Source organism: Acinonyx jubatus, chromosome D1, assembly GCF_027475565.1.
Source record: "Acinonyx jubatus isolate Ajub_Pintada_27869175 chromosome D1, VMU_Ajub_asm_v1.0, whole genome shotgun sequence".
NCBI classification, from domain to species: domain Eukaryota; kingdom Metazoa; phylum Chordata; class Mammalia; order Carnivora; family Felidae; genus Acinonyx; species Acinonyx jubatus.
In genome coordinates, this window is record NC_069390.1 from 44838433 (window position 1) to 44854693 (window position 16261).

The window sequence follows — 16261 nt, forward strand, 5'->3', positions numbered from 1 at the left end:
AGCCTTGATTATTGTAGCTTTTCAGTGAGTTTTGAAATCATGAAGTGTTATCCCTCCAACTTTGTTCTTTTTCAGAGTTGCTTTGAATAAGAAAGCAACTTTAGGGGCACCTGGGTGGGTCAGTCTGTTCAGCGACCAGCTCTTGATTTCAGCTCAGGTCATGATCTCACAGTTTGTGAGTTTGAGCCCCTCATGGGGCTCCGTGCTGACAGCATAGAACCTGCTTGGGATTCTCTCTCCCTCTATCTCTGCCCCTTCAGTGCTCTCTCTCTCTCTCTCTTTCTCAAAATAAACTTTTTTTTTTTTTAAAGAAAGCAACTTTAAGTTTCTTTCAATTGCATGTTCTATAAGATAAGCATTTAAAAAGCATTTAAAATATACCCCAAACTATTAGGTATATTATAAACTATATCTCATTTAATCCTCACAAAAATCCTCTAAGGTAGTATTATTGTTTTGTTAAATAAACTCATATTTTTAGCATCTGTTATGCATCAGGCATTGTGGATACAAGATAATGGGACTACAAGCTATATCATGATCCCTGTTCTTACACAGGAGAGAACCGAGGCTCATAAAGGTTAGGTAACTCTCCCAAATTAGAATGCTGTTCTTTTGATTCCACATCATATAATGTTTCCACTACAGCAAGGCTGATAGTTCTCAAATTTCTACACTTTCCCTTGGACCTAGGCTAGGGCAAGTTGTCACCGAGTGACACGAGGGCAAAGATAAATACTGGTCCTATTGCCATCTTAGATGAGAGGTCACTCAATCATTTGTTCATTTGAAGAATATTTATTCAGGGCCTACTGTGTGCCAGGAATTAATGATATAACCAAGACTAGATGATATCACAGCCTTTATGAAGTTTACTTTCTTACACAGAAGATATATAACCAGGAATTTCACAAATAATGAAATAATTACAGCAAATAATTGCAGATTGCTGTAAAGAAAAAGAAAATGTGCCTAATTGAGAATACCAGAGATAAGAACTGTTGATAGCAATTTTATGGAAAACCTCCTTAATGAGTTAAAATGTGTCAAGTCATGAAGAATAGAGAGAACTAGGCTCATCAAGAGCATTCCAAGCAGAAAAAGTGTAACAGTGAAGTCCCTGTAGCAGGAAAGAGCTAGATGTACTCAAGAACTAACAGAAAGCCAAGGTGACTAGAGTGTACTGAGCAAAGAGGACAGTAATACTGGAGACATAGCAGGCAATATATGCAGGGCATTGTAGGTTACTTGACAGCTGATTTATCCAAAATGCAGTTGGAAACTATTAAACATTTTTTTTTAAGAAAGAGACAGAGTGTGTTCCCTTGACAGTGGAAGAGGGGCAGAGAGGGAGAGAGAGAATCTCAAGTAGGCTCCACATGAAGTGAGGCCCAATCCCACGACCCTGGTAGCATGACCTGAGCCAAAATCAAGAGTCGATGGCTCATCCGACTGAGCCACCCAGGTGCCCCTAAATAATTTTAAACCAAAGAATGTTGTGATCTGATTTACTTTTTTTTTTTAAGTAGGCTCCATGCCCCACGTGGAGCCCAAGGGGGGCTTGAACTTACCACCCTGAGACCAAGACCTGAGCTGAGATCAAAAGTTGGACACTTAACCAACTGAGCCACTCAGTCACCCATGATTTACATTTTTAAAAATGTTTATATATTTCTTTATTTTGAGAGAGAGGAGAGAGAGAATATGCGCAGGAGTGGGGGAGGGACAAAGTGAGAGGGAGAGAGAATCTCAAGCAGATTCCATGTCATCAGCACAAAGCCCGATGCAGAACTCGATCCTAAAAACGTGAGGTCATGACCTGAGCCGAAATCAAGAGTTGGATGCTTAACCTGACTGAGCCACCCAGGTGCCCCTGATTTACATTTTTAAGAGGTCACTCTGAAAATGACATAAAATAAAAGTTCACTCCGGCTGACGTGTGTAGAGGGGATTGAGTGTGTAGATTGTAATCACGATGTCCACTTAGGCGGCTATTGCTGTGGTCAAAATGAAAGAAGGATGCTTTAGCCTAGCACAGTACTAGTGGAGACGAAGAGAAGTAAATAGGTTCTAGATGTCATTTGAAAGTGAAATTAACAGGCTGGCACTTAAGTTTCTGGCTTTAATAACTCACTGGGTGGTGGCGTGGCAGGGGGGATGCTGACATGGGGAAGAGTGGGAGCCAACTAGAGTATATATAGGTTTCAGAAAATCATCAAGAATTCCATTTTTTTAAATTTTTTTATGCTTTTTATTTTTAAATCCAGTGTAACTTACATACAGTGTTACACTTACATACAGTGTTATTATATTAGTTTCATGTGTATAAGAAATTCAATTTTAGACATGTTAAGTTTGAAATGCCTATGACATGTTCAAAAGCCATGTAATATAAGGGCCAGGCTTTTCCAGCAATAAAAGCTGCCGAGGAAGAGGGCCTATTACTAGGGGCAGGCTGACTCTCTGGGTGCTGGGGAGGTGTCAGACAAAGAACCCCATTATCCTGAGGAGCACAGAGAAACAAAAACCAAGAACTAACTGTGCTATATCAGTGCATCTTAGCAAATATTTATTGAATATCCATAGGGATCACCATGAGGCTACTCTCAGATATTAGAAAGAGGTGTGGGGGTGCCTGGGTGGCTCAGTTGGTTGAATCACCTACTCTTGATTTCAGTTCAGGTCATGCTCCCAGAGTCGTGAGACTGAGCCCCGGGCTGGGCTCCACGCTGAGTACAGAGACTGCTTGAGATTATCTCTCTCTCTCCCTCTGCCCCTCTCCCCAACTTGCACTCTCTCTCTCTCAAGAAAGAAAGAAAGAAAGAAAGAAAGAAAGAAAGAGGTGTGAACTTGAAGAGAGAAGGCATTGTTCAAAGTCTGGTGACTCTGGCAAAGTTTAAAACTTTGATCGTTGTTGGACACTTATGAAGATTAAATGACATGATTTATGTTAAAGCATCAAAAATAAAAATCCCTATTAAACATCGTGACAGCAGGCATTATTCTGAGCAATCAATACAAAGTACTGTATATTTTTAGTATTTATTGTTTTCTGACAAAAAACCAACAACTTTCATGATGACTTAACCAGATCAAAATAAATATATCTATGCTGTACAGGCCAACTCTTGCACCACCCTGGTGAAATAGGACAAAATGATACCAAGGAGACTGCCGTGTGTATACTCAGCTCCCATGTGGGTAAAGAACACACCTCAGAATCAATGGGTCTCAGCAGATCTTTACTCTGATTTCATGCGACCATGACGAACAGCCACAGCTTGATTACATTTGCTGCAATCTGTCTGCTGTTACAGCCCAAACATATCAGAGTATTGTCTGTACATCTTGTACTTTCTCTTAGAGCCCACCTGTCAGCATTAGCCCACAAGCTTGGAAATACACAACGGTGATGACCTCCTTTCCCTTCATACGATCTCATAAACTTGTTGCTTCAACAAAATAAGCATTTTTTACATTCCTCCACTCTACCCATGTAGGACAACTCATCTTTTCTCTAACACCCTTTAGTCCAGGTTGCCAAAACCTTTGTTCTTACGAATGTCTCCACTACCCACATTTCTGCTGATTTACTATTTATATTTAGGGGCTCAGATAAATGCAAATTACCATTTCTCAAAACACTGAATGCCATTTATTGCATCTTCATTTTTATTTCCATTTCCCGCTATTTATAATTCAATACACTTATTCAACAAATATTTATAGAATGTCTGCTGAATGTCAGGACTCTTTAAGATGCAAATGACAGAAACCCAATCCAAGTAGCTTAAACAAACTTGCTCACCATGTTTTCATCCTCACCTATACTTTCTATTTTATTCTACTTATAATTCGATATACTTGGTCAATGTTTATAGAATGCTGCTAAACGTCAGGACTCTTTTAGATGCAACTGACAGAAACTGAAATCCAAATAGCTTAAACAAGTCAGCTCACCTAACTACAAAGTACAAGGAAAAACATGGTAAAGATCCAGGCATTCAAATGCTGTTATTAGTGTTAATCTTTCTTTTCTACACGCTGACTAGGTTGGATTCCCTAGAAATAGAGTCTGAGGTAGGATTCCTATGAAAGTGATTTATTGAGGGAATGCTTTCAGGAAAATGTACGTGAGGGAAGCAGGGGCGGGAAGCTAAGCAAGAACGCAGGCTCTGCTGGAGACTACTGGCTTCAGCCTTTTCCCATGGGGAGATCTGAAGCATAAATCATACCACAGAGTTTATATCCCACCTTGAGACAAGGAGTTCTGATTTTGTAACCCCTTGCCAGTCAGCCAAGGGCTGTGGGATAAGGGATTGTCTGAATCTCCCTGGTGAAGGGAATCTAGGTGAAACACCAACAGCATCCATGGGGCAGGTGTGGTGGCTGCCAAGATTCATTTGCAGCTTGGCCAAGACAAGGGGCAAGAGTCTTCCCTAAAATCTCTTACTGAAAAACTTCAGAGAGAACTCTGGTGTGCGCCACTCTCTTGCAATACAGATGGGACCAGAGTCAAGCAAACCAAATGGAATGGATGCTTCATGGGAGAGAGGGTTCCCTTATTAAAGAAGAGGGAAGGTGATGTGTAAGGCAAACACAAGCATCCACTCCACTAGGTACCAGGCATTGCTAGGGGCAAGGGCTACAATGGTGAAGAAAAAATACACATGTCTCTGCTCTCATGGAGCACATCAGCCTTACTTAGTGCAAGACAGACTAACAAAAAAACTGCAGTGCAGTGAGATATATGCTTTGGTAGGGGAAGAATAGATTGCTTATGGAAGCCTTATGTAGAAGAGGTCACCTTATTCTCCTCAAGGGTCCATATTTTATGCAACTTAAATATCCAGTGCCCAGATGGTACCCTAAGTACTTTAAGTGCCCCATGAGTAAGCACATGCAGCTTGGTGTGTGGATTCAGGGGTCTGAGCAGGAGGTAGCTGCTCTCCGGGGGCTGTCTTTTCAGTTTATGAGCCATGCGAGAAAAACCACTCACTACTTTAGGCCTAAATCATGCCATTAAGCAGAGCTATTCTTATATCTGGCTCCTAATGACTTTGTGCCTGTTCCCAAATTCTGAAACCGCTTTCAAATGGTAGACCTGCTAACTCTGAAGATATTGAATTTTTGTCACTTTAGATCAACGTAGAATTCATTGACCATGAGCTCTGTATTAATAGAGTGCTAAGTGATACAAAAAATACAGAGATGAATAAACCTTGGTGGCAGCAAGCTAGGAACCTAAGACTGCTGTCTCGTAGGTTGAATGTAATGACCTGAAAAGGTGAGGGATGCAAATTTCATTTTGTGCATTTTCTGGATAGCTACGAGGGCAATTGCAGGTTTTTAAATGTGCTCTTGGTCATAATGTCACTGAAGATAAGGCCAGGAGGACATAAAGTCAAAGAGAGAAGCCTTTATGTAAGCGCCTCAAGACAGGAGCCACAAATCATCAGTCATGCTTGACTTTTATCTCATTTTTACTTGACCACCTCTGTAGGGGATCGCACCTACAGATCAAATGTCCATGCCACCATCCTAGTCCAAGTCACCCTCCTCTCTCACCTGCAAGAAGAGCCTCCTAACTGTTCTCTTGGATCCTATCCTCTGCATACGTTCTATCCATTCACCACACAGCAAACTGGGTAATCGTTTGAAATTGTGAATTTAATTGTATCTTCTGCCCAATCCCCACCCCAGCCCTATTTAAAACCCTACTTAAATTGACTCCCCCAAATGCATACAATCCAGACCCCTTACAGCATCCTATTAGGACCTACATGAAATAACACAACCCTCTCTCTCTTCCCCTTCATTAAACTGTACCATCACTGGCCTGCCTTCAGTTCTGCAGGCACTGGAGGGGGAGAGCCTTCACACACATGGCTCACAGTCCTCAGTACATCTGACTCCAACTCAATTTTCAATCTAGGCTTAAATGACTCAGTCTTTAAAGGCCCTCCCTAACATCTTATTTAAAGAAGTTATCTCTAGGTGCCTGGCTGGCTTAGTAGTGAAGCATGAGACTCTCAATCTCAGGGTTGTGAGTTCAAGTCCCATATTGGGTGTGGAGCTTACTTAAAAAAAGGAGGGGGCATCCTCTCCCCATACACCTTTATTCTGGATCAAGAGAGAATCAAGGGGCGACTGGTGGGTCAGTTGTTTGAGCGTCCGACTTTGCTTAAGTCATGGTCTCAGGGTTTGTGAGTTAGAGCCCCGCGTCTGGCTCTGTGCTGACAGCTCAGAGCCAGGTGCCTGCTTCAGATTCTGTGTCTACCTCTCTTTCTGCCCCTCCCCTGCTCATGCTCTGTCTCTGTGTGTCTCTTTCTCAAAAATAAATAAACATTAAAATTTTTTTTTAGAAAAGAGAGAAAACCAAGCCCAGTTTATTCTTGGTACTTATCACAATTTGCATTTAAGTGTTTATTTGTTTATTTCCTGTCTCCTCCACCAGGCTGAAATTCCAGGAAAGTAGGAAATTCCTGTTTTATTTTCCAGTGGTGTGCTCATTACCTAGCTAAGTGCATGCATATAATAAGTATTCAATAAACGCTTGAGCTATTCAGCTTCATTCATCTATTTATTAGATGAATCTATTATATAATAGATCTATAATAGAGAGAAATGATGCCAAATCCATTGTCATGAACATTTTCCCTATGTTCTCTCTATCTATAATAGATCTATTATATAATAGTCATCAAGATTATTTTAAGCCCTAAGACTTTTAAAACTCTGATGGCTAGAAGTCAGCTATGTGTAATTTTCAAGTTTTAAGCAGTTCTTCTTTCCTTTTTTTGTAAAAATTGAAGACTTATCTTACTCACTTGGCCTTTAAAGAAGACCTTAGTTGATTTGAGGGAAACCACTTGAAGTGTTCAATGTATACATATATCTTGACTACTCATGCACCCTTTTTTTGAGAAAATGGAAATGACATGAAAGCAGATATTTTGGATGAAGCAGCTCAGTTTTCTTTTAGATTATATAAATTTGATGTGCTTTGGTGGTGCCACTCTGCAGAATTTGTACTTATTTGGGGAAAAATATTCTTTTCTTTGGTTGAATTGAAAGAGCTTTATTGTTTGTTATTGAGGAAATAAGAGAGTTTTATTCTCAGAGATCTAGAAATCTGAAAAACGTACCAAAATGTGAGATCCCAAACATTATTTGGAGCTGGAGAAAACAATAGGAGGGAAGGAACTAGACTGCACTGGACTGTCAGTGTCAACAGATAATTTGAAGAAATAACCCACTTGTGCTGACACTGACATTTTTTGATCTAATGAGACTGGATTTTTGTGGGCCATTCTGCGCTACAACCCACCTTGCATGGAGTAGAAGAGGCTTCTCCTGAATTAGGCGGATGTTCCCATTTCTAGTCACCCTGCCTGCCTGGAAAGATGTTGATTCTGGAATAGAAGATGAGGACTAGGGTGATGGCCCTCCAACTGCTTCATGGTAGGTGGAACTTCAACTTCAGGGCAGACGAGATACTCAAGGGCTTGTCTTTCATGAGAGATAAAACGGCACCAACCAGGGGTGCCTGGGTGGCTTAGTCGGTTGAGCGTCTGACTTGGGCTCAAGTCATGATATCTCACACTTCATGAGTTCAAGCCCCACATCGGGCTCTGTGCTGACAGCTCAGAGCCTGGAGCCTGCTTCAGATTCTGTGCCTCCCTCTCTCTGTGCCCCTTCCCCGCTCACACTGTCTTTCTCTCTCTAAAAAATAAATAAACATTAAAAAAAAATTTTTAAAAACGGCACCAACCAGAAGGTGCCAGACTAGCAGCTGGGGGGGGGCATCCTCCTAGGACCCTGACCAGATGGGTCTGAAGACTCTGAGCAGCCACATTCAGCAATACGTATACCTTATTCTCTCTATTCTGCTTTCTATCCACCATCAATTAAAGGAAGGGTTTGTTTCCTTCCCTCACTGCCCATGCCAAAAGAGTGATGGCAGCAGGTGTTCAAGGACGGATGATAATCCCCAAACTGTCCCATGTGACAGGCAGGAAAAGTGAAAGGCCATGCTTAGAAAAACAGAAAATAACAAAATTATTTCAATCAAAATACATAGAAAAGCAACATCCTGAGACCATTAGCTTAACCAGGTAGCATACTCCATCAGGCTGGACTTGCAGAACGTGCAAGCTTCTCTGATGGTAAAACCACCTAGGGAAGAGAGCCTATTGGATGACTAGACTTTCTTCAATCAAGTGGGATGGGGGCACAAAACCTTCATCATTTGGATATTGGAGAAATCATTTCATATTCCCCGGTCGGGGAGATTTAGACCTATTAAGTCTGTGACAGCTACCATGATGAAGATGAAAAAAGAACTTGGAGCAAGTTATGTCCCCTTTCAGAGCCCCAGTTTCTTTGTTAGTGGGTTAGTCTCTTTGGGCTGCTATAACAAGCTACCATAGACTGGTGGTGTATAGACAACAGAAATATATTTCTGAACTGGCTTCCTGGCTCATAGACAGCTATCTTCCCTCTATGTCCCCACATGTCAGAAAGGGGGTAAGGAATAATTCTGGAGCCTCTTATAGAGGCACTATTCTAATTCATGAGGGTTCCATGACCTAATTACCTCCTAAAGGCTCCACCTCCAAATACCACCACATTAGGGATTAGGTTTCAACATACAAATTTGGGAGGGACACAGACAGTCAGTCTACAGTAGCACCATGAAGGGATTGGTTTAAATAATCTCTAATGATCCTTTTAAATCTGAAGCTGTGATTCTTTCAAGCTGCCTCCCATGAATTGCTTTTGATCTAGTTGTAGATATAAAATATACATGTAAAACCGTTAAGTGGTAACATAATTCCTTGCTTGAAAACCCAACTAGAATTTTACCCCCTCTGAGAAAATTTTCTTTTTAATGTTTATTTATTTTTGAGAGAGAGAGAGACAGAGACAGAGTGCAAGTAGGGGAGGGGCAGAGAAAGAGGGAGACACAGCATCTGAAGCATGTTCCAGGCTCTGAGCTGCCAGCACAAGAGCCCGGTGCGGGGCTGGAACTCACAAACCATGAGATCATGACCTGAGCCAAAGTCGGATATTAACCAACTGAGTCACCCAGGCACCCCTGAGAAAATGTTCTTTCCGGCCTCTCCACCCCTACCCGTAAATGCTTTTGGTGTCATAGTCAAGAAATCATTGCCAAATCCATTGTCATGAAGATTTTCCCTATGTTCTCTTCTAAGAATTCTAGAAGTTTTAGCTTTTATGTTTAGATATTTGATGCCTTTTGAGTTTATTTTTATATATGGTGTAAGGTAAGGATCTAGCTTCAAGTTTTTTGCATGTGGACATCCAGTTTTCCCAACACTATTTGTTTAAAAGACTGCCCTTTCCCCCACTGAATCATCTTGGCACGCTGTCAAAAGTCATTTGACCGTGTATGCAAGGATTTATTTCTGTGTTCTCTATTCAATTCCATTGGTCTTCATATCTGTCATTACACCAGTACCACACAGTGTTGATTACCATAGTTCTGTAGTAAGTTTTGAAATCAGCAAGTGTTGTTTTCCAACTGTGTTCTTCTTTTTCACAATTGCTCTGGCTATCCGAGATCCCCTGAGATTCCAGATGAATTTTAGAAGAATATTTCCTTTTTTGCCAAAAACATCACTGAAATTTTGGTAGAGATTGCGCCAAATCTGTAGATTGCTTTGGGTAGTGTTGGCATCTTAACAACATTAAGTCTTCCAATCCATGATCGTGGGATGTCTTGCTATTTATTGATGTCTTTAATTTCACCATTGTTTTGTAGTTATCACTATGCAAATCTTTCACCCTCACAGTTAAGTTTATTCTTAAATACTTTACGCTCTTAATGCTATTGTAAATAAAATTGTTTTCTTAATTTCATTTTTGGATCGTTCATTGTGGGTGTAAATAAGTGCAACTGATTTTTGTGTGTTAATTGTGTATCCTCTAATGTTGATGAATTTATTAGTTCTAACTCTGTGTGTGTGTGTGTGTGTGTGTGTGTGTGTGTGTGTGTAATCTCTAGGGTTTTCTACAGACATGCTTCTGTTGTCTGTGAACAGAGATAATTTTACTTCTTCCTTTTCAATTTGGATGACTTTATTTCTTTTGCTTGACTAATTGCTCTGACTAGGACTTCCACTACTATGTTGAATACAAGTGATGAAAATGAACATCCTTATATTGTTTCTGATCTTAGAGGAAAAGTTTTCAGTCTTTCATCATTGAGTATGATGTCAGCTGTGGGTTTTTCATACATGGTGTTTATGTTGAGGTAGTTTCTTTTCAATCCTAGTTTGTTGAGGGTTTTTATCAAGAAAGGGTGTTGAATTTTGTTAAATGTTTTTCTGCACCACTTGAGATCATTATGTGGGTTTTTTTTTATTCTGTAAGTGTGATGGAGCACATTAATTTTTATATATTGAACCATCTATGCATTCCAGGAATGAATCCCACATGCTGATGGTACATACTTGAACTCATTTTTAAACTAAATGAAATTGAGAACTTTTATGCCCCTGCTAATTAGCTCCCGGGGAGGTTGTGAAGATCAAAATAATTTTAGAAATTAGAGAAAGTATATTTACTCACATACAAATTATAGTGTAGTAAACACACTTTAATGTACTTTTTCAGTGTGTGTGTCTGTGTGTGTGTTCGGTGGGGGAGTAGATGAACAATATACCACAATTATAAGATGGGTTATGAAGTCACATTCTCCTGTTCAAATTGTGTCTCGTCAATATAGTTAGGTAACCCTGGACAAGTTTTAAACTTATTCATGTCTTAGATTTCTCAGTTGCAAAATAGGGGTTAAAATAGTCCCATTTTAGGATAGTTGTAAAGATTAAAGCAATAATGTATATAAAGCACTTAGAAGAGTCCTGCCATCTAGTAAGTGCCCTATAACTATTATTGTATCATTGCACTCTGATTAATGAAAGATATGAGTCCTTTGGTGAATCTAAGCTTAAAATCAGAATGTCAGCTAAACTGGCTAGTGGCAAGGAAAGCGTGTACAGCTGAAAAACTATAGGCAGAGACCTTTATGTCAGATAAAAGATTGTCCTCTTTATCATTTATGTGTGTCATCTTGTTTACACCTGAAACAAAACCAGATGCCTATCCTTCAATGCTCCCTCAGGTGAAAAGAAATAATCTTCTAATTTGCAGTGATTGCACAGAAGTGTAGGAGTCTGACCTTGAAACTTCTTAGCACCCACGGGAATAAGATTGTGTGCATGTTCAACAGCCACATCTGCAACTCCTCTCCATGCCAGTGGACCAGGTATTACTGCAAATTATATTTTTGTGTCTCCCCCATTTTGTGTCTCTCCCAATAGAGTATATTCCTCAAGGTCAGGGTCCATGACTGACCTTCTCTGTAATCTCATACATTTCAACACAGGGCCTCAACCTTAGCAGATATGTTTTGGGTTGAATTTCCTGCTTTCATTTTTTTTTAAAGGTTTTACTTAAATTCCAGTTCGTTAATGTATGGTATAATATTAGTCTCAGGTATATAATATAGAGATTCAACACTTTCATACAGCACCCGGTGCTCATCTGGACAAGTACACTTCTTAATTCTCATCATCTATTTCACACATCCCCTCAACCCCTCTTTCATTCTTTTGACCTTTATTCTCTGCCAGACGACATTGAGGAAAAAGCCATGGATATAAGAGACACATGTAAATTCTGGCTATGTCCCCTCACTAGTGGAGTGAACTGGAACCAAGAATTTCATAAGTCTAAGCTTCAGCTTCTCACTTACAGACAGGAACAACATTTACCTCAAAGATACTGTGAGAACCAAATAAGACAATGGGTAGTATAAAGTGCTGTGGAAAGAGACAATAGATGATTTTTAAAAATCTTCTTTTACTCTGAATTTTGCTGTATTCAGTTACCTCTCCTAATTCTCAATTCAATTCATAAGCTTTTATTTAGTTAATTTGCTGACAGTTATGCTCATTTATTTATCTTTCCTGCCGTATCTCTGTGAAGTTTTTTAACCGATGGACTTTATTTTTTAGAAGAACTTTAAATTTACAGAAAATTTAAGCAGATGGCACAGAGAGTTCCACTCTACCGCTCCCATATGGTTTCCCCTGTTATTAACATGTTACATGGGAATGCAAGCTGGTGCAGCCACTCTGGAAAGCAGTATGGAGTTTCCTCAAAAAACTAAAAATAGAACTACCCTACGACCCAGCAATTGCACTACTAGGTATTGATCCAAGGAATACAGGTGTGCTGTTTCGAAGGGACACATGCACCCCCATGTTTATAGCAGCACTATCAACAATAGCCAAAGTATGGAAAGAGCCCAAATGTCCGTCAATGGATGAATGGATAAAGACGATGTGGTATGTATATATATACAATGGAGTATTACTCGGCAATCAAAAAGAATGAAATCTTGCCATTTGCAACAGTGTGGATGGAACTAGAGGGTAATATGCTAAGTGAAATTAGTCAGTCAGAGAAAGACAAATATCATCTGACTTCACTCATATGAGGACTTTAAGAGACAAAACAGATGAACATAAGGGAAAGGAAACAAAAATAATATAAAAACAGGGAGGGGGACAAAACAGAAGAGACTCATAAATATGGAGAACAAACAGAGGGTTACTGGAGGGGTTGTGGGATGGGGGAGGGGCTAAATGGGTAAGGGGAATTAAGGAATCTACCCCTGAAATCATTGTTGCACTATATGCTAACTAATTTGGATATAAATTTAAAAAATTTTAAAAGAAAAGAAAAGATGATAGTGTTCCTCAAAAAGTCTAATATCAGTAGGGCCTGCAGACCACAGATAAAAAGAGGGGCTTCTGTGGTAAACATGGAAGTCTGACCCAAAGAGGAGGGCTTGGCACATCAGAGAAGCTCTGCACCGTTTAAAGCAGTCTGCTTCCGAGGGGGCACCTGGGTGGCTCAGTCGGTAAAGTGTCTGGCTTCAGCTCAGGTCATGATCTCGTGGGTTGTGAGTTCGAGCCCCACGTCGGGCTCTGTGCTGACAGCTCAGAGCCTGGAGCCTGCTTCAGATTCTGTGTCTCCCCCTCTCTGCCCCTCCCATGCTCATGCTCTGTGTCTATCTCTCAATAATAAATAAACACTTAAAAAAAAAAAAAACAGTCTGCTTTCTGAGATTCCTTTCAAGTCAACCCCTGGGAAAAAATACATTGTATATCAGGGATGTGTGTGTGCGTGTGTGTGTATGTAGATACACACATATGGACACATGTACAAGATTCATTAAAATAGTATTTACCTTAAAAAAAAACCATGTTACATTGGTATGATGCATTTGTTATAATTAATGAGCCAACATCAATACATTAAAAAAATTTTTCTAATGTTTGTTTTTGAGAGAGAGTACGAGTGGGAAAGGAGCAGACAGAGAGGGAGACATGGAATCTGAAGCAGGCTCCAGGCTCTGAGCTGTCAGCACAGAGCCTGACATGGGGCTCGAACCCACAAACCATGAGATCATGACCTGAGCCAAAGTCAGATGCTTAACCTACTGAGCCACCCAGGTGCCCCCAACATCAATACATTTCAATTAATTAAAGACCATAGTCTATTATTATTTCCTTAGGTTTTATCTAATTTCCTGTTCCTGTTCCAGGATCGCATCCAGGACACCACATTACATGTAGTCATCGTGTCTCCTTAGGCTCCTCTTGGCTGTGACAGTTGCTCAGACTTTCCTTGTTTTGATGACTTACCAGTTTTGAGGAGTGCTGGTCAGGTATACTGTAGGATGCCCCTCAATTAGAATTTGCTTCATGTTTTTCTCATGATTAGACTAGGGATATGAGGTTTGGGGAGCAAAATCACAGAGGTAAAATGCCATTTTCATCGCATAGTATCAAGGGTACATTCTGTCAACATGACTTACACTATTGATGTTGACCTTGATCACCTGGTCAAAGGTAGTGTTCTTCAGGTTCTCTACTATAGAGCTGCTTTTTTTCTACCTTTTTTTTTTTTTTAGTTTATTTATTTATTTATTTAGAGAGAGTGTGTGTGTGAATGAAGGAGGGGCAGAGAGAGAGGATCCCAAGCAGGCTCTGTGCTGTCAGTGCAGAGCCTGATGTGGGGCTCCATCCCATGAACCATGAGATCATGACGTAAGCAGAAATCAACGGTGGACGCTTAACCAGCTGAGCCACCCAGGCACCCCTCCTCCTTTCTATACTGTATTCTTTGGAAGAAGTCATTCCACACTTAAGGAATGGGGAGTTATGCTCCCTGTTGCAGACATTTTTTAAAGCAAATACTTTGATGCATAAGTTGATTCTGTAAGATAAAGATGTATGTTATTGCCTGCCTTACCCAGAGTTCTTTTTAAGGAAAGCTGCCTCTATCCATAGCCCCTGCTAAATGGACAGCAGGCCATAGGATCATGATTGGGACAGAGATGACCATCTAACCTTCAGTATTTATTCTGGTCAAACTAAACAATTAAATTATTTTTAGTTCTGTTGGCATTCCGTATTATTTAATTGTCTCACATTTAAAAACCCATTGATTCTATTAAACAAAGACAGAGAACCCTTGGTTTATTTGATGTGTTGAAATCATACTTTCTGAAGAAAAGTTTCCCCAAGTTCTTGCTGACATTTAAAACACTCCATTGAGTGAAGCCTACTTATTTCTTGTTCATGTCTTCAGTATTCAGTATTTCAGTATTTCTTTAGTCTTCAGTATTCTTTAATAGTAAGATTATGCAAATTGAAAGAAGAGTAAACAGTGTTATTAAAGTTTTCCATTGCTTAAAGGGACTTATTGAATAGATTAAAGAATTGAGAAATATATTCCCTTAAGAGCCTATTCTTTTTTTTTTTAATGTTTATTTCTGAGAGAGAGAGAGAGAGAGACAGAGTGTGAGCAGGGGAGAGGCAGGAAGAGAGAGAGGGAGACACAGAATCTGAAGCAAGCTCCAGGCTCTGAGCTGTCAGCACAGAGCCCAACATGGAGCTCGAACTCAGGAAGGCAAGATCATGACCTGAGCTGAAGTCAGTTGCTTAACCGACTGAGCCACCCAGGCACCCCTAAATGCCTGTTCTTAAAGGGACAATGTTGCTCATGAACAGGAAAAGAAATTCCATCTCAAAGTGGACAATGATTACGGCACTTGTCATATCTGTTTTTCAAATGGATTTCCCCCCTTGAAGAACTTGATTGTTTTACATAGATATTCCTAAATACTCATCCAGTAGGGAACAAGTGAAATTGTTATATGTAGTGACAAAGAAGGGAATCAAAATTGATGACAATATGTTTCTTTTTGTCAATGGACAACAATTTTAAGAGTCATTGATCAAGAGATGAGATGTAATCCTGAAGAATGGAAAATCAGTTCCTGCCATGAAAGATGAGATTATATGTTGCAAGAAATCAAATTGAAGAACAGTTTACAGAGTTGTTGATTTTATTTCAGTACATGTTCAGGGTACCAGCTCATGTCATAATGTTGAGCATGTTTTCTCATGAATGTATGTTCAGTGCAAAAAAGGACAAAATAATTTGGATGTAGAAGCCATGCTACAATGTAATTGGAACATAAACTGTAACTGCAAGAAACTTTACTTAAAAATTCTGCAAGGATGCCTTGGTGGCTCAGTCGGTTAAGCGTCCAACTCCTGGTTTTGGCTCAGGTCATGATCTCACAATCTGTGAGATTGAGCCTGCATTGAGCTCTGTGCTGACAGCATGTAGTTTGCTTAGGGTTCTCTCTCACCCTCTCTCTGCCCCTCCTTTGCTCGTTCTTTCTCTTATTCTCTCTCAAAATAAATAAATAAAACATTTAAAAAAACTCTGCAAAACAGGAAATATTAAGAAAAAGCCAATATTCAGGGAAATATAATTTTAAAAAGAGGTATGTAATTTAGATACTTATAATTTATATTAGATAAACACAAATAATTTTTTAGTAGAAGTATGTTCCATACACTATTTTTCTTTTGTTTCTGTGTACATATGCATAGATAACTAGAAATAGTTCAAATATAACAGGGTGTCCTGTGGCATTTTTTAAATTCTTTTTTCTGAAAAGACAATTTCACAAGAGATCTATCCTCTTAATAAAACTTTAAGTGTACAATTTATTATTATTAACTGATGTCTAGTGTTTTTATTTGCTGAATCTGACAATCCTAGTAATGCCAAGATCTGAACTCAGGTCTTCTGACTCCAAATCTACTGCTCTTTCCACTACGATCTTCCCTCTAGTTGATTTCAT

General features: G+C 39.7%; 1 long non-coding RNA gene across 1 annotated transcript in view; it reads left to right on the top strand.

Moving 5' to 3' along the window:
* Positions 1-12777, top strand: part of LOC128311823 (uncharacterized) — a 95738-nt gene extending 82961 nt beyond the window's left edge. The window contains exon 4 of the long non-coding RNA XR_008290455.1: positions 11179-12777. This is a non-coding gene — a long non-coding RNA (uncharacterized LOC128311823). The remainder of the gene's footprint in view (positions 1-11178) is intronic.
* Positions 12778-16261: the final 3484 nt, after the last annotated feature.